The following is an 18696-nucleotide window of genomic DNA, read 5'->3' on the forward strand; positions in this document are numbered from 1 at the left end:
AGCCCAGCATGATCCCAGCTGTTCCCAGTGTGGTTCCAGTGCCCCAGTATGGTTAGAGACACTCCCAGTATGTTTTATTTACCTCAGAATGATCCCAGTCTTTCCCAGTTACTCCCAGTTTCCTCTAACATAATCCCAGTTTCTATCTGTTGCTCAAGAGTGGCCCCAGTTGCTCCCAGTATGATCCCAGTTACAGTCTCAGTACTCTCAGCATGGTTGCAGTACCTTCCAGCTGTTCCCAGTTGCTCCCAGTGTGTCACATTTTCCTCCCAACATGGGCCCAGTAGCTCCCAGTAAGCCCCAGTCAGGTTCCATTCACACCCAGTATAATCCCAGTATGAGTGTAGCTACTCCCAGTATGATCCCAGTCACTTGCAGTCTCATCCCAGTTGCTCCCAGTCACTCCCACGCTGATGCCAGTGCCCCCAGTGTGATCCCAGTTGCTCCCAGCATGGGCCCAGATGTTCCCAGTGTGCTTCCATCACTCCCCTATGGTTACAGAGACTCCCAGTATGGTCCCAGTTAAACCCAGTTGCCCCTGCTGTAGTCCCAGTCACTCCCCATATGATCCCAGTCCCCCCAGTATGGTCCCACTCACTCCCAGTTGCCCCCAGTGTGGTCCCAGTTCTCCCCAGCATAGTCCCAGTTGTTTCCAGTGTGGTTCCAGTCCCCCCAGTATGGCAACAGACACTCCCAGTATATCCCAGTTGCCCCCAGCATGTCTGTAGTCATTTTCAGGCACTGCCAGTGGCTGCAGTAAGGTGTTAGTTCTCCCAGTATGATCCCCCAGTCATGCCCAGTATATCCCAGTTGCCTCCAGCAGGTATCCAGTCCTTCCCAGTTCCTCCAGTTTGCTTGCAACATGATCCCAGTTTCTCTCAGCTGCTCCCAGTAGCCCAAAGTGTGATCCCAGTTGCTCCCTTTCAACCCCAATAGGATCCCAGTAAGCTCTAGTTTGATCCCAGTCACATGCCAGCCCTCCCAGCATGGTCCCAGTATAATCCCAGTTGCTTCCAGTCTCTCCCAGTATGGTCCCAGCTGCTTCCAGCATGGTTCCAGTTGCTTCCTAGATCAGCCCAGTCAGTCCCAGTGTGATGCCATTTGCTCCCAGCATGCTCCCAGTTGCCCCCAGTCAGGCCCAGTATGGGGGATGATGTGCAGGGTGTGTTCCCAGTCACTCTCAGATACTCCCAGTATTAGTCCAGTCTGTCCCAGTATAATGCAAAGATGAGCCCAGTGTGCTTCCAGTCCCTGGCAGTATGAACCAGTTGTGCTCCACATGGTTCCAATTGCTCTCTTCCCCCCCTCACTTTTGTTTCAGTCCCTCCCACTATGTCCCAGTGTAGCCCAGTTCCCTCCAGCATGTTCCCAGTCACTCCCAGTTGGTTTTTTTGGGGGGATGTTTGGAAGATGAAGAAGTCCAAGGCTGAGTGGAAAAGGCCCTGTGGGGGGACATCGGGGGGTGCCAGTGGCAGTTGCTGGCAGAGGCAGCCTGGAGGAGCAGAGCCCTGTGTCCCCCAGGAGCCCAAAGTGGGGAGCCCAGAGAGGGGGGAGCGCCGCCATTGGCAGGAGCCTCAAGAGCCTGGAGAGGGGCAGGGGGGACTCCTCGGAGCCACGGCAGCCCAGAGCAGAGAATGAGGGGAGAAGGGAGCCCGGGAGCCCAAACAGCCCCGGCATCCCGAAATGGGGGGAGCAAAGAGGGGGGAGCTTTTGGCATTGCTGGGACTGCCAGTAGCCTGGGCAGGGCGAGCACCGAGGAGAAGGGGGACCCCCAATGCAAGCGTGACCCCCAGCAGCTGGGACAGGGTGAATCCCTGAACACCACAGGGGAGGGACCAGGGACAGGGAACTCCTGGGACACTTTTCTAGGGCTGAATCTTGGTGTTTAAGAGATTTTTGTGAAGCACAGATGGCTGGGGACTTGTAGAGATGAACTTGGGCGGAGGGACCTTGAAACTCAATGTGTATTGGGGCTGGTGAAACAGGGTTTCCTGTTTCATAAATGTTATGTTTGCCCAATTATTCCATCATAAAAAAAAAAACCCAAACAATATTAAAAGTAGTAACAATTTTAATGAAATAATTAAGATGAAAAATATAAAATTGGATACAATATAATTTGATTAAAATAAGGGATAATTTGGTTCCAATAATAGCGCATAAGCAAAAGATACCGCGGGGTACGGAGTGCAGGGTTCAATGACCCTTGCCACCTCACGTACAAGCTTGCCAAGTGGAAATCACCCCTTATATGCCATATGTGAATGCCATCTCCTCCTATTTTCGGTTCGTCACTTTTCTGTCTCCACCCTCCTCACCACCTTTACCACGCATGCGCCACCACTCGGTTTGGTGGTCGCACAAGTCTTTGGGGGTCGTCACTGATGAAGGCTCTGTAGTCTTCTTCGTTGTCCTTTAATTCACCTTTGGGTTACACATGCACACCAAGCCAGTACAATGTAAGCCAAAACTAACGTATCAGTGCATCTACATATCAAAGCAATAAGTCCCTTATAATTAGCATTTTCTTGGACCCAACCAGGTTCTTGGTCATTTTTAGCAACTGTATCTTCAGCTTCTTTCCTGTGGTCCTTGAGAACATCTGCTGGGAAGGGGGGGGTGGGTGGAGTCCCTCCTTTTCCTCTCTTCTTTGGCATTACAACTTTTAACTATTAACTGTTTTATTATTCTCAAATATTAATTACTGTATCAATATTGATTACTGTTTCCATTTTTATCAGCACGAATCATACCTATTTATCACAATAAATATGATAAATATGATTGTCTGGCAAAAATTTTGAGAATATAGAAACTGTTAGCAAGATTGGAATGAAAGCAAGCTTGTAGAGACCTTAGTTATGGAACAAATGGAAAACAATGGTGTGGCCTGACTGAAGGCAATCCCCTTCTGATGAAACAATTCCCTCTGCTTGGAGACAGGTCCAGGGGTCAGAGCAGACCCTACTAGCTCAGCAGAAGGTGTCCAAACAGTACTTTTTAAGACTTAAAATATAACACAGTCTGGTGATGTAATGATTCTTTCAGGCTGTATGTAAATGCTATAGGATTTGTATCTTGTACTAGATTGGTTAGTGAGAAATAGAATATTCAACACAGAAGAAGATTTATTGTATTGTAACGGGAACCTCACTCTCTTATGCTTTTTCTCTCTTACCCTTTTGCTCTCTTACCCTTTTTACTCTCTTACCTTTTTTAACTCCCTTACGCTCTTCCCCTCTTACTCTCTAACCCTCTCATCCTCTCTGCCCCTCTCTTCTCTCGGGCCTGCTCCGAGCTGTGGCTGGCAGCTCCAAGCAGGGCCCTGCACCCACGCCCTTTGCAATAAACCGCAAGTTCCACGACCTGGCTTCAGAGATCTCTCGTCTCTGTCCGTCCCAACTGTCCTACCCCCCGACGCTCCCCGAGCACAAACGTGCTCATCCCTTGTTTTCCCCAAACCAGGATTTGCCATTGCCAAGCCCTGGGAGGCTGCGAGGAAGAGGAAGATGCCCCAGGACACTGATGCAGGTGAGGAGGAAGTCAGTGCCCCTTTCCCCTCTGTGCTGCTCCATCTGCCAGCCCAGCACGGCCCCGGCTGCAGCACAGCCCTGGGGGGATCTCCTTGCCCTTGCCTTTGGCACGGAGGCAAATCCCATCCTGTGCTTGTCCTTCCTCCCCTAGAGCAGGAACTGAGCATGGAGAGCAGGGAGGACAAATGCCCGCGGCAGAACCTGGTGGAAGAGGCCGTTTTGAGCGGCTCCACGGCACAGGAAGCCAACGGGGAGGAAAAGCCCCAGAGATGCCGCACGAGGAGGGGCTGCAAACTCAGCTGGCGGGGATCTGACGGGGAAAGAGCCAGCCTGGGCTGGGAAGGCGGCCGGAGATCAAGCCAGAGCTCGGAGCTGGTGCTCTGTGAGCAGCTCCATGATGGGGAGAAGCCCCACACGTGCAGGGAGTGTGGGAAGAGCTTCAGAAGGAACTGCAACCTGATCAGGCACCAGAGGACCCACACTGGGGAACGGCCCTACACGTGTGGGGAGTGTGGGAAGAGCTTCAGTGAGAGCTCCACCCTGATCACGCACCAGAGGACCCACACTGGGGAGAGGCCCTATGAGTGTGATAAATGCAGGAAGAGTTTTCTGACCAGCTCACATCTTGTCCGGCACTATCAGAGTCACACATAGGAGAGGCCCTTCTGTCGTGGTGTGACAGCCTTTATCCCAATATCGTGTGTTGTGTCTGGCAGCTGTGCCTTTTCTCTCTCTCTCTCTCTCTCCCCCCCCCGGCCGTCTTGCCGCGGCGGGGCGGGGAGGGAGGAGTGAGTGTGACCGGGGCACTGGGGCTTTGGGCTTTTTGGCTGCTGCCTTGCCGCTGCTTGCTTGCTTGCTTGCTTGCTCCTGCCTTGGCCCCTAGCTGATAGCTGTTTTCTTTGCTGCTTTTTGCTTTCTGCGCTGTTTTTTTTCCTTTTCTTTCGTTCCCTCTTTCTTACCCTCCCCTGAAGATACTGGACCGGCTCCGGACCTGACCTGGGACGTCCGGGAGCCCCGGAGTCTGCGAGAGAAGCTCAACGCCCTCCACAACACTGCCTGGTTTCTTTTCTTTTCTTGTGTTGGGGAGTGTTCTTTTGTTACTTGTCAATAAATAGGTTTTGTTTTCCACTTTGCTCCTCCGAGAAACTCCTTCCCGAACCTGGTATTGGGGGAGGGGTGGTTGGAGGTTTGTTTTTTTTGGGGGCTCCCTTTTGGAGATTTCCCCTAATTTGTCCTAAACCAGGACAATATATTTTTTGGTGCGTTGGCCAGGAAAATCGGAGGCCAAAGACTGTGGAAAAAAAACCTATAATATTTTGGTTGTGGTTGTTTTGTGGGCATATTGGTAATTCATAATGTCATTTGGGGTGGAAGCTTGCCGGTATTTCTGGTCCCTAGGGGTTTTTGAAGCTTTAATACCTTTGTGGTCCCTAGGGTTATTTCCTTACCCAGAAATAGCTCTGGTGTTGTCCCTAATAAGTAGCTCTTGTAAGCGGGGGGCACTAACCAGAATAGTCATTGGGCTGGTCTTATGTGTGATGATTTGTTGGAGGTTTATAAAAATGCTGGACTTCATTTCAGGAATGTATGGGTTGTTGTTATGGCTGTGTACTCAGTTTGTTTGGGGAGAGGAAGGGGAAGGGGCTTCTCAGCTTTTGTCTTCCTTCTTCTCCCCCAAATTGTTGACATCTCTATTAGAAAATATTGAATTTCCCCTGAGTTTAAAAGAAACCATCTTTCTGGCATTTAATTTATTAAGCCTTTTCTATACTGTCTGGAGTGTATATAAAATGAAAGCTGAGATTTCTAGAGGGGTTAGAGAGACTCCTGATTCAGGAGTAAAACAAAGCAGGAAAAATCTTGACTGGAGTGGGAAATGGGAGGATATGGGCCAGACTTTAAAGGAATTTTCTGATCCTATAGACTGGGACTTTCCATCTGATCAAATTCAGAACCCAGTCGAGGTGGCAAAGTATTTGAGGGAGAAGTGCCATGGTAATACTAAGGAGGAAAGGATTACTGCAGTGAGCTGGGCCTTGGCGTTTGTTTACCGTACTCTTCTAGATACTGTGGAGCAGCAGATAGCAGAAAGGGAACAGGGAAATAAGTTAGTCACTATCCCAGTGACCCAGGCTGCAGCTAACATCCCAGGCTCCAGGCTAGCAGCTGAATCAGACAATAGGCCTCAACCCATGGCTGTTGCAGCTAATACAAGAGGTGGAAAGTGTAAAGGCAAGACTGATCGAAAGGTGGAGGATGATGATGCAGGAGAAGGACCCTCACCAAAATCAGAGGCCACATCAACGGGCACAGATTCTGGAGCTAATATTGACTCCTTTTCTCTGAAGGACCTCAGAGGCCTGAGAAAGGATTACAGACGACAACCTGATGAATCTATAATTAGTTGGTTAGTCCGCTTTTGGGATGCCGCAGGGGAGGTTACGATTTTGGATGGTACTGAAGCGAGGCATTTGGGATCCCTGTCACATGATCCTGTCATCGATCAAGGTATGATGAGCAGGGCTAGCCCTCACAGCCTCTGGGAATGGGTCCTGGATAGTGTAGCACAAAGATACTTATGTGCAGATGATCTCTATATACAGCAGACACGGTGGAAGACCATAGAACAGGGGATCCAACGCCTGAGAGAGATGGCGGTGGCAGAGCTCATTTTCTCAGATGATATAACAACTAGGAATCCAGACCTGGTACCATGCACACCTGTAATGTGGAGGAAACTTGTGCGACTTGGGCCACCTGAATACGTTTCTGCCCTAGCAATAATGAAGCGGGATGATACATATGAGACTGTGCTCGATATGGCGAAGAAGCTTCGAGCGTATGCAGATGCTGTGCATGGCCCAACTCATGCTCAAGCCTAGTTGGTGCTGTGGGGAGTGAACATCTACCCGAGTCTGCTGTGCTGAAAGAGGGACAGTTAAAGCTCCGATACCGCGAGATGATCATAGCGGGACTGTCGGTTGGAAAGTTCACGGTGTATCGGGAGGCCTTTGGTAAAATTCTTGACGGGTACGATCCAGGTTGTGTGGTGAATGACGTATATAAAGAGTTTCTTGGTATTCTGGGGGAGCCTAACCAGAGCAAATTCATCTGTAAGGGTCGTAAAAAGCAGGCACCCCGTGGCGAAAAAACATCCAAAAGTACACCAAACTGGATGTGTAAAAGGGCTGTTAAGAGGGGCAAATTCTTGAGATTTCAGTTGCTGTTCAAGTCACATAGAAGGCGCCTCGCTCGTATCATCTTAGACAGCACAGAAGTTGTTAAGTGCCAGATACCATCAAGCGTTGTCCACGATCACTTTAAAAATAGATGGGATACATCTAGTACATTTGGTGGCCTATCGGGTTTCCCTCCTTATATGGAGGCGAATAATGCGATGTTTGAGGCCCTAATTACTGAGAAAGAGGTTGATAAGAACTTGAAAGAGATGTGCAAATCCTCCGCTCCTGGGCCAGACGGGATCATTCTGGGTCAAATTATTGCAAAAGACCCGATGTTCTCGCGGTTGACTGAGATCTTCAACCTCTGGCTTATTAGTGGTACAATTCCAGATGCGCTGCGGGACTGCAGGACAGTCTTGATACCCAAGTCTTCTGATGTCCAGAAGCTTGGTGATATCAATAACTGGAGGCCTATCACTATTGGTTCAATGGTGATTAGGCTATTTTCCAGGATCGCTACGGCGAGGCTGTCCAGAGCATGTCCCATTAACCCCCGTCAACGGGGTTTTATCTGCGCATCAGGGTGTGCCGAATACCTCAAGCTGTTGCAGCTTGTGGTAAAAACAGCAAAAAGGGAGCATAAACATCTGGGGGTGGTGTTCGTGGACATTGCTAAGGCATTTGACACCGTGTGCCATCAGCATGTATTTGAAGGTCTGGCTCAGAGAGGTGTGGATCCACACGTGATTGGGTTAGTAAGGGAAATGTATCGTGATGTTAAGACGTACATTTCCGTTGGTAAGGGAAAGACAGACCCGATATACATTCGCTCAGGTGTCAAACAAGGTGACCCTATGTCACCCTTGCTGTTTAACTTAGCGATGGACCCCCTTTTATGTAAACTTGAACGTGAAGGTGAAGGTTTCCATCATGGGGGTTGGAAAACCATGGCCATGGCGTTTGCCGATGACCTAGTGCTGCTGAGTGATTCCTGGGAAGGCATGTGCCGTAACATCGAAATTCTTGAGGCCTTTTGTAATCTTACTGGCCTCAGTACGAAGGGTGAGAAATGCCACGGCTTTTACATCAAGCCGACAAGGGACTCATATACCATCAATGATTGTCCCGCATGGGTAATTAACGGATCCCCTCTCAACATGATCGACCCAGGTAGCTCAGGAAAATACCTTGGCACATGGGTTGACCCCTGGACTGGTTTCGCAGATCCCAGATTATCAGAAAAGTTGACAGACTGGCTCCATCGAATTGGTCACTCACCTCTGAAACCCCTTCAGAAGGTCGATATACTCAGGACTTATACCATCCCCAGACTGATATATCTGGCCGACCATACCGAGGTTAAGGTGGGCCTCCTCGAATCCCTTGACCAATTAATTCGTAATACGGTCAAGGAATGGCTTCATCTTCCCCAAAGTACTTGTGATGCGATCCTGTATTCGAGTTTCAAAGATGGCGGTTTAGGTCTCATCAGATTGGTGGCGCTTATTCCAAGTATACAAGCGAGAAGACTGCATAGATTGGCGCAGTCTTCAGATGAGACTCTTGTGAATTATTTGAAGGAAATCCATCTGGAACGGTTATTTGAGAGATTATGGTTAAAAGCAGGGGGGACACAAGAGTCCGTCCCATCAATTTGGGAACCTCTACCGGTGGTAGAGTCAGAGGGTGACGATGTAGCCCGGCCAGAATGGGAAGCACCCGCTCCAAAAATTTGTTATCCCAAACCATGCAATTGGAGAAAACTTGAATTTCAAAAATGGATCCACCTGGTAGCCCAGGGCCATGGAATTGAGAATTTTGAAAATGACGAGATCAGTAACGCCTGGATAAGGCGAAGTGGAGGCATACCTCACCGTAAATTGATCACGGCCCTACAATTGAGAGCCAATGTCTACCCGACAAGGGAGTTCCTGGCTAGGGGTAGACAAGAGAATGTTATTCAATCCTGCCGACATTGTGGAGCTAGATATGAGACCGTAGCCCACATTGTCGGCAACTGTGCCATCACTCAGGATGCCAGGATCAAAAGACACAACGCCATCTGTGAAACTCTTAGCGAGGAAGCTAAGAGAGAGTGTTGGACAGTGTTCGAGGAACCACACATCAGGGATGAGGTAAACGAATTGTTTAAACCAGATTTAATCTTTGTTAAAGGGCCAAAGGCAATAGTGGTTGATGTGACAGTGAGATACGAGCACTCTGGTGTCTCATTGAGTGAAGCCGCCTCGGAAAAGGCCAGAAAATATCAGCGCCTTCATAACCAAATTGAGAAATTGACTAATGCAAGGGAAATCGAATATGTTGGCTTCCCCATGGGAGCCCGTGGTAAATGGTTCGGCAAGAATACCGAGTTGCTGACCGCCCTAGGTCTCTCTAAAACGAGGCTAGAGAGAATCGCACGGGCCCTAGCATCAAAGGTACTCTTCGCCTCCGTTGATATTGTACACATATTTACAAGCAAAGCTAGATCGATTGTATCCGTGTAAATATAATGTAAATAAACAAGGCCCCTTCCCTTGGCCGAGTACGCTGGACAGTGGAATCGGTTTTGGGTGGGAGGGGTTCATCTTTCATAACCGCGTCTAGCCCATATTTGGGTTCTAAATTCTGATTTGGACATCAGGTGGACGGGCCACCTTACTTAACCCGGAAAAGGAACATATACAATTGTATGTGTTTTATAAATAGCCAAATGCCTCGTCATCTAATTAGTGACGCGCATGAATGGATGAACGAGATTCCCACTGTCCCTACCTACTATCCAGCGAAACCACAGCCAAGGGAACGGGCTTGGCGGAATCAGCGGGGAAAGAAGACCCTGTTGAGCTTGACTCTAGTCTGGCGCTGTGAAGAGACATGAGAGGTGTAGAATAAGTGGGAGGCCGGGCGCGCGCTCGGCGGTGCGGGGCGACCCGCCCGCCGGCGTCCCGGCCGTCGGTGAAATACCACTACTCTGATAGTTTTTTCACTTACCCGGTGAGGCGGGGGGGCGAGCCCCGAGGGGGGCTCTCGCTTCTGGCGCCAAGCGGCCGGCGCGCGCCGGCCGCGACCCGCTCCGGGGACAGCGGCAGGTGGGGAGTTTGACTGGGGCGGTACACCTGTCAAAGCGTAACGCAGGTGTCCTAAGGCGAGCTCAGGGAGGACGGAAACCTCCCGCCGAGCAGAAGGGCAAAAGCTGTGGAAACCCGACTGCAGAAACTAGAGGACAAAATTGAGGAGAATCATAAGAAACTCTGGGAAGAGATTAAGGAGGACCTTATTCAAATCTTGGCTGTACAAATTAGAGGCCCTGGTATCCAATGCTGGCACTCTGATGGGGAGAGAAGGTACACCCCACGGGCAGAGTTATGGGTCTTTCTGCGTGAGTCTGGAGAAGACATGAGGAGATGGGATGGAAAACCCACCGCTGCTTTGGCACAACGGGTGCGTGATTTGAAGGAAAGAGGAATTATCATCAAAAAGAGAGCAGCTCCGGTTGCTCGTAGCCGAGATGTTAAGTATGATGATGACGATGACATGTCCGATCCCCTTGAAGGAACTTCTAAGGCATACACCCAAGGAAAGAAGGACAATCGGGCTTAGAGGGGCCCTGCCTCCAGCCAGGAAGAGGCACGGGAAAACCGGGTTTTTTGGAAGGTGTGGATCAGATGGCCTGGCACATCAGAGCCACAAGACTATGAAGCATTGGTTGACACTGGATCACAGTGTACCTTAATGCCATCGGAACACGTGGGGACAGAACCTGTTTCCATTGCTGGAGTGACGGGGGGATCACAACAGTTGACTTTGTTGGAAGCTGAGGTGAACTTGACTGGGAAGGAGTGGCAGGAACATCCGATTGTGACTGGTCCAGAGGCTCCGTGTATTTTGGGCATAGACTTCCTCTGGAATGGCTATTACAAAGATCCTAACGGATCCAGGTGGGCTTTTGGAATAGCTGCAGTGGAGATAGAGGGTATTAAACAATTGAATACCTTGTCTGGACTATCAGAGAACCCATCTGCAGTAGGACTCTTGAAGGTAGAGGAGCAACGAGTGCCAATTGCCACCTCAACAGTGCACCGCAGGCAGTACCAGACGAATCGAGATGCCGTGATCCCCATCCACAAGATGATCCGAGAGCTGGAGAGCCAAGGGGTGGTCAGTAAAACCCACTCACCCTTTAACAGCCCTATCTGGCCCGTGCGAAAATCTGACGGAGAATGGAGATTGACTGTGGACTATCGTGCCTTGAATGAAGTGACTCCACCACTGAGTGCGGCTGTACTGGAACTGCAGTACGAGCTGGAGTCCAAGGCAGCAAAGTGGTACACGACCATTGATATTGCTAACGCGTTTTTCTCCATCCCTCTGGCAGCAGAATGCAGGCCTCAGTTTGCTTTTACATGGAGGGGAGTGCAGTATACCTGGAACCGACTGCCTCAGGGGTGGAAACACAGTCCTACCATCTGTCGTGGACTGATCCAGGCTGCACTAGAAGAGGGTGAGGCTCCAATGATATCATTGTTTGGGGGAACACGGCAATAGAAGTGTTCAAGAAAGGAGAGAAGATCATTCATATTCTCCTGAAAGCCGGATTTGCCATTAAGAAGAGCAAAGTCAAGGGACCTGCCTGAGAAATTCAGTTCTTGGGGGTGAAGTGGCAAGACGGACGGCGTCAGATTCCTGCGGATGTTATTAACAAAATCACTGCTATGTCCCCACCAACTGATAAGAAGGAAACACAAGCTTTCTTAGGTGCTATAGGTTTCTGGAGGATGCACATCCCTGAGTATAGTCAGATTGTGAGACCCCTTTATCTGGTTACCCGCAAGAAGAACGACTTCCACTGGGGCCCTGAGCAGCAGCAAGCTTTCGTCCAGATCAAGCAGGAGATCGCTCATGCTGTAGCCCTTGGTCCAGTCAGGACGGGACCAGATGTGAAGAACGTGCTCTACTCTGCAGCCAGGAGCCATGGTCTGTCCTGGAGCCTTTGGCAAAAGCTGCCTGGCGAGACCCAAGGCCGACCATTGGGATTTTGGAGTCGGAGCTACAGGGGGTCTGAAGATAACTATACTCCAACAGAAAAGGAAATCTTGGCCGCCTATGAAGGAGTCCAAGCCGCCTCGGAGCTGATTGGTACAGAGGCACAACTCCTTCTGGCACCCCAACTAACGGTGCTGGGATGGATGTTCAGAGGAAAGGTTCCCTCTACCCACCATGCCACCAGTGCTACTTGGAGTAAGTGGATTGCCCTCATTACGCAGTGCGCTCGAATTGGGAAGTTAAATCGCCCTGGGATTCTGGAAATAATTACGAATTGGCCCGAAGGTGAAAGCTTTAGTGTCGTGGATGAGGAACAAGAGCCAGTGACCCGGGTTGAGGAAGCTCCGCCACACAATCAGTTGCCAGCAGAAGAAACACGTTACGCTCTATTCACCGATGGTTCTTATCGCATCATAGGGATGAAACGGAGGTGGAAAGCAGCTGTATGGAGTCCCACTCGACGGGTTGCCGAGGCTACTGAAGGAGAGGGTGAATCCAGTCAATTTGCTGAAATCAAAGCTATTCAACTGGCCCTAGGTATTGCAGAGAGAGAGAGGTGGCCAAGGCTCTATTTGTATACCGATTCTTGGATGGTAGCCAACGCTCTATGGGGATGGCTGAAGAGACGGAAAGAGGCGAACTGGCAGCGCAGAGGAAAACCAATTTGGGCTGCGGAAGAGTGGAAAGATATCGCTACTCAGTTAGAGAAGTTACCTGTGAAGGTTCGCCATGTAGATGCCCATGTCCCCAGAAGTAGAGCTAATGAAGAGCAGCAAAACAACCAGCAAGTACATCAGGCTGCAAAGATAGGGGAGTTGAAGATAGATCTCGACTGGGAGCATAAGGGAGAGTTATTCTTAGCACGATGGGCCCATGATGCCTCAGGCCACCAGGGTAGAGATGCCACCTATAAGTGGGCACGAGACCAAGGGGTGGATCTAACCATGGACAGTATCTCTCAGGTTATTCGTGACTGTGAGACGTGCGCTGCCATTAAGCAGACCAAACGGGTGAAGCCCCTCTGGTATGGGGGGCGGTGGTCTAAGTACAAATACGGGGAGGCCTGGCAGATTGATTACATCACACTGCCTCAAAACCGCCAAGGCAAGCGCTATGTACTAACCATGGTAGAAGCCACCACGGGATGGTTGGAAACCTACCCTGTGTCTCATGCTACAGCCCGTAACACTATCTTGGGCCTTGAAAAGCAGGTCCACGATAGGCACAGTACTCCCGGGAGAATTGAGTTGGATAATGGAACTCATTTTAAAAACAATCTTATTAATACTTGGGCTAGGGAACATGGCATTGAGTGGGTATACCATATCCCCTATCATGCACCAGCTGCAGGGAAAGTGGAAAGGTACAATGGATTGTTAAAAACCACCTTAAAAGCATTGGGTGGGGGGTCTTTAAAAAACTGGGAGCAGCATTTGGCAAAGGCTACCTGGTTAGTTAAAACTCGAGGTTCCAGCAACCGAGCGGGTCCTGCTCAGTCTCAGCTCCTTAATATAGTAGATTGGGATAAAGCCCCGGTGGCCCATGTCAGAGGTTTGTTGGGAAAGACAGTATGGATCAACCCTGCCTCGAGTACAGACACACCCATCCGTGGGATTGTCTTTGCTCAAGGACCAGGTTATACATGGTGGATAATGCAGAAAGATGGAACAACACGGTGTGTACCTCAGGGAGACCTGATTGTGGGATGAGACTCATATATGAATGTCATTGTTTGTTGAATGTGAGACAGAAGGAGACTGTAAGTGCCAAAGGTCTGAGCAAGTAAGATGAGAGGAATGCGTAAGTGTCAAAGGTGTGAGTAAGTGAAATGAAAGTTTTTTTTATTGTATGTTCACGATATGGGATAAGGGGTGGAGTGTCGTGGTGTGACAGCCTTTATCCCAATATCGTGTGTTGTGTCTGGCAGCTGTGCCTTTTCTCTCTCTCTCTCTCTCTCCCCCCCCCGGCCGTCTTGCCGCGGCGGGGCGGGGAGGGAGGAGTGAGTGTGACCGGGGCACTGGGGCTTTGGGCTTTTTGGCTGCTGCCTTGCCGCTGCTTGCTTGCTTGCTTGCTTGCTTGCTCCTGCCTTGGCCCCTAGCTGATAGCTGTTTTCTTTGCTGCTTTTTGCTTTCTGCGCTGTTTTTTTTCCTTTTCTTTTGTTCCCTCTTTCTTACCCTCCCCTGAAGATACTGGACCGGCTCCGGACCTGACCTGGGACGTCCGAGAGCCCCGGAGTCTGCGAGAGAAGCTCAACGCCCTCCACAACACTGCCTGGTTTCTTTTCTTTTCTTGTGTTGGGGAGTGTTCTTTTGTTACTTGTCAATAAATAGGTTTTGTTTTCCACTTTGCTCCTCCGAGAAACTCCTTCCCGAACCTGGTATTGGGGGAGGGGTGGTTGGAGGTTTGTTTTTTTTGGGGGCTCCCTTTTGGAGATTTCCCCTAATTTGTCCTAAACCAGGACACCTTCCAATGTCCCACCTGTGGGAAGGGATTCCAGCGCAACTCCACCCTCGTGAAGCACCAGCACATCCACACCGGGGAATGGCCCTATAAATGTGTGGAATGTGGGAAGAGCTTTGGACACAAAGGGAACCTGATTCAGCATCAGAGGATCCACACTGGGGAACGGCCCTATGAGTGTGGGGAATGTGAGAAGAGCTTCAGGTGAAGGTCTGACCTGATCACGCACCAGTGGATTTTGCATTTTTAATTTTTCCTAAAAGGAACTGTTATTCCTGCTCCCATATCTTTGCCTGAGAGCTCCTTAATTTCAAAATTATAACAATTCAGAGGGAGGGGGTTTGCATTTTCCATTCCAGGGGAGGCTCCTGCCTTCCTTAGCAGACACCTGGCTTTTCAAACCCAGACAATAACAAAGTTACTTTAACACCACAGATATAAAATCCATTTTAATATCTGCAAAAAGCCAATATTATGTGTCCATAACAATAAACCTCTTGCTGAGTGATGGTAGATATCAAAGTAACTTTGTTCTAAAGATGTACCTTTTATTTCTTTTGTTAATTAAGCTTAGTGAAAGATACATGCTGATGACAGACGGTGTCAAATGCCTTAGCAGGAGTAACTATGACTCTCTTAAGATGAGGGCATAGTTACTAACTGGGCTTAGCCGCGGAAGTCGCACCTCCTCGTGGTCCCGCCGGATGCCCTTGTGGTAACCAAGTCGACTTCTGCCCCAGTGTGAGTGAGGGCATTTACCAGCCCTCCCTATTGTTGGGCTCGCCACCCAATGATAGTATCACGATTTGCTGAAACAAAGAGTCTGCTGCAGCTTGTTCGCTGTTGCACAGTGCCTTGTCCACGGGCCGTTACTGTTGGATAAAATTTGGTAGCTCGAGAGAGGGTCGACTACTAACTATTTCTACCCTCACTTGGATTGGTCACTTTTTTAGTTTACCGGACTGACATAATGGTGCAATCTCTAGCTTTGCGTTACATCTCTACTGCCACTCAGACTGAACCATTAGATCTAAGGGTCATCGATGCCATAGTACCATCTGTGCCCTCTCTGCCCAGGGAAGAGGGTTTCAATCTTGTAAGTCTAGAGTTTGTTAATTCCGGAATTGTTAAAGGAGATGGTATACATCAGGCAGATGTCTGGGAGTTTTTGGGGCAACTCCCTGAGCCATATGAGATCTCCCCTATGGGGCTGGTCCAGGAAGAGGCTGTGAGTGCAGAGGGAAGTATCGAAGAGCCCAGAACATCTGAGGCTGAAAGTAGGAGTGGGGATACTGAAGAGCCCAAAACACCTGAGGCTCCTTATGGGTCCATAGCTATTGGTACTACGCCAAAAACACCGGTCGTGTCCATGCCGGACAAACAGCCATCTTGTCCTCAGTGTGAGACCCGGTTTACTAGGATGTTGGGGCTGATTGATCATCTTAAAAGGGTGCATGGGCAGAGAAAGATCATCTTCAGATGTGTGAAGTGTGGTAAACAAAATCTAAAATACCACAGTATCTCCTGTCACATCCTGCGTTGTAAGGGTATGGTGTGTGTGGCTCCCACAGGTGAGTGGGTCTGTGAGGTGTGCCATCGAGGGTTTGCTACCAAGATTGGCCTGGGTCAGCACAAGAGGATAAGACATCCTCTTGTGTGGAATGTGGAACGGATTGTTGCTTCCCATCCCAAAGAGTCACCGGCCCGAGGGGCCCACAAACGGGTATAGACTGAAGAGGAAGAGGCTCTCCTGGTACAACTGGTGGACAAGTACACCGGTAAAAGGAACATCAATCAACTCATAGCGGAGCATATTCCAACGAAGACAGCAAAGCAGATAAGCGATAAAAGGCACCGTCTAGTGAAAGGTCCCTCCGTAGAAGACCATGAAGGCCTAGTAGGCGCCATGGGGATTGAACATCCACCCGAGTCTGCTAAATTGCTGAAAGAGGGACAGTTAAAGCTCCAATACCGTGAGATGATCAAAGCGGGATTATCGGTTGGAAAGTTCACCGTGTATCGAGAGGCCTTTGAGAAAATTCTTGATGGGCAAGATCTAGGTTGAGTGATGAATGACATATATAACGAGTTTCTCGATATTCTGGGGGAGCCTAGCCAGAGCAAATCTATCTGTAAGGGTCGAAAAAAGCAGGCACCCCGTGGCGAAAAAACATCCAAAACTACACCAAATTGGATGTGTAAAAGAGCTATCAAGAGGGGCAAATTCTTGTGATTTCAGTTGTTGTTCAAGTCACATAGAAGGCGCCTCGCGCGTATCATCTTGGACAGCACGGAACCCATTCAGTGCCAGGTACCATCAAGCGTTGTCCACGATCACTTTAAGAATAGATGGGATACATCTGGTACATTTGGTGGCCTTTTAGGTTTCCCTCCTTATAAGGAGGCGAACAATGTGGTATTTGAGGCCCTAATTATGGAGAAAGAGGTTGATAAGAAATTGAAAGAGATGTGTAAAACCTCCGCTCCTGGGCCAGATGGGATCACTCTGGGTCAAATTATTGCAAAAGACCCGAGGTTTTCCCGGTTGACTGAGATCTTCAACCTCTGGCTTATCACCGGTACAATTCCAGATGCGCCGCAGGACTCCAGGATAGTCTTGATACCCAAGTCTTCAGATGTAGAGAAGCTTGGTGATATCAATAACTGGAGGCCTATCACTATTGGTTCAATGGTGATTAGGCTATTTTCCAGGATCGCCACGGCGAGGCTGTCCAAAGCATGTCCCATTAACCCCCAGCAACGGGGTTTTATTTGCGCATCAGGTTGTGCTGAAAACCTCAAGTTGCTACAACTTGTGGTAAAAACAGCAAAACGAGAGCACAAACATCTGGGGGTAGTGTTCGTGGACATTGCTAAGGCATTTGACACCGTGTGTCATCAGCATGTATTTGAGGGTCTGGTCCAGAGAGGTGTGGATCCACACGTGATTGAGTTAGCGAGGGAAATGTATCGCGATGTCAGGACGTACATTTCCGTTGGAAGGGGAAGGACAGATCCCATATACATCCGCTCAGGTGTCAAGCAAGGTGATCCTATGTCACCTCTGCTGTTTAATTTAGCGATGGACCCCCTTCTATGTAAACTTGAACGTGAAGGTGAAGGTTTCCATCATGGGGGTTGGAAAACCACGGCCATGACGTTTGCCGATGACCTAGTGCTGCTGAGTGATTCCTGGGAAGGCATGTGTCGTAATATCAAAATTTTGGAGGCCTTTTGTAATCTTACTGGCCTCAGTACAAAGGGTGAAAAATGTCACGGCTTTTACATCAAGCCGACAAGGGACTCGTATACTATCAATGATTGTCCCGCGTGGGTAATTAATGGATCCCCTCTTAACATGATCGACCCAGGTTGCTCAGAAAGATATCTTGGCACATGGGTTGACCCCTGGACTGGCTTCGCAGACCCTAGATTATCAGAGAAGCTCACAGATTGGCTCCATCGAATTGGTCGTTCGCCTTTAAAACCCCTTCAGAAAGTCGATATACTCAGGACTTATACTATTCCGAGACTGATATATCTGGCTGACCATACTGAAGTCAAGGTGGGCCTCCTCGAATCCCTTGACCAACTGATTCGTAATACGGTCAAGGAATGGCTTCATCTTCTGCAAAGTACGTGTGATGTGATCTTGTACTTGAGTTTCAAAGATGGCGGTTTAGGTCTCATCAGATTGGTGGCGCTTATTCCAAGTATACAGGCGAGAAGACTGCATAGATTGGCTCAGTCTTCGGATGAGACTCTTGTGAATTATTTGAAGGAAATCCATCTAGAACGGTTATTTGAAAGATTGTGGTTAAAAGCCGGGGGGACACAAGAGTCCGTCCCATCAATTTGGGAGCCTCTACCAGTGGTAGAGTTGGGGGGTGATGATGAAGCCCGGCTGGAATGGGAAGCACCTGCTCCTAAAATTTGTTATCCAAAACCGTGTAATTGGAGGAAACTAGAATTTCAAAAATGGATCCACCTGGTCTCCCAGGGTCATGGAATTGAAAATTTTGAAAATGATGAGATCAGTAACGCCTGGATAAGGCGGTTTGGGGGCATACCTCACCGTAAATTAATTACGGCCCTACAATTAAGAGCTAATGTCTACCCGACAAGGGAATTCCTGGCTAGGGGTAGACAAGAGAATGTTGTTCAATCTTGCCGACATTGTGGAGCTAGATATGAGACCGTAGCCCACATTGTCGGGAACTGCGCCATCACTCAGGAAGCCAGGATTAAGAGACATAACGCCATCTGTGAAACTCTTAGCGAAGAGGCTAAGAGGGAGTGTTGGGCAGTGTTTGAGGAACCACACATCAGGGATGAGGCAAATGAATTGTTTAAACCAGATTTAATCTTTGTTAAAGGGTCAAAGGCAGTCGTGGTTGATGTGACAGTGAGGTACGAGCACTCCGATATCTCACTGAGTGAAGCTGCCTTGGAAAAGGCCAAAAAATATCAGCGCC

Source organism: Melozone crissalis, unplaced genomic scaffold (assembly GCF_028551555.1).
Source record: "Melozone crissalis strain CALT ecotype California unplaced genomic scaffold, PUWL_Pcris_2 ptg000218l_1, whole genome shotgun sequence".
Lineage (NCBI taxonomy): Eukaryota > Metazoa > Chordata > Aves > Passeriformes > Passerellidae > Melozone > Melozone crissalis.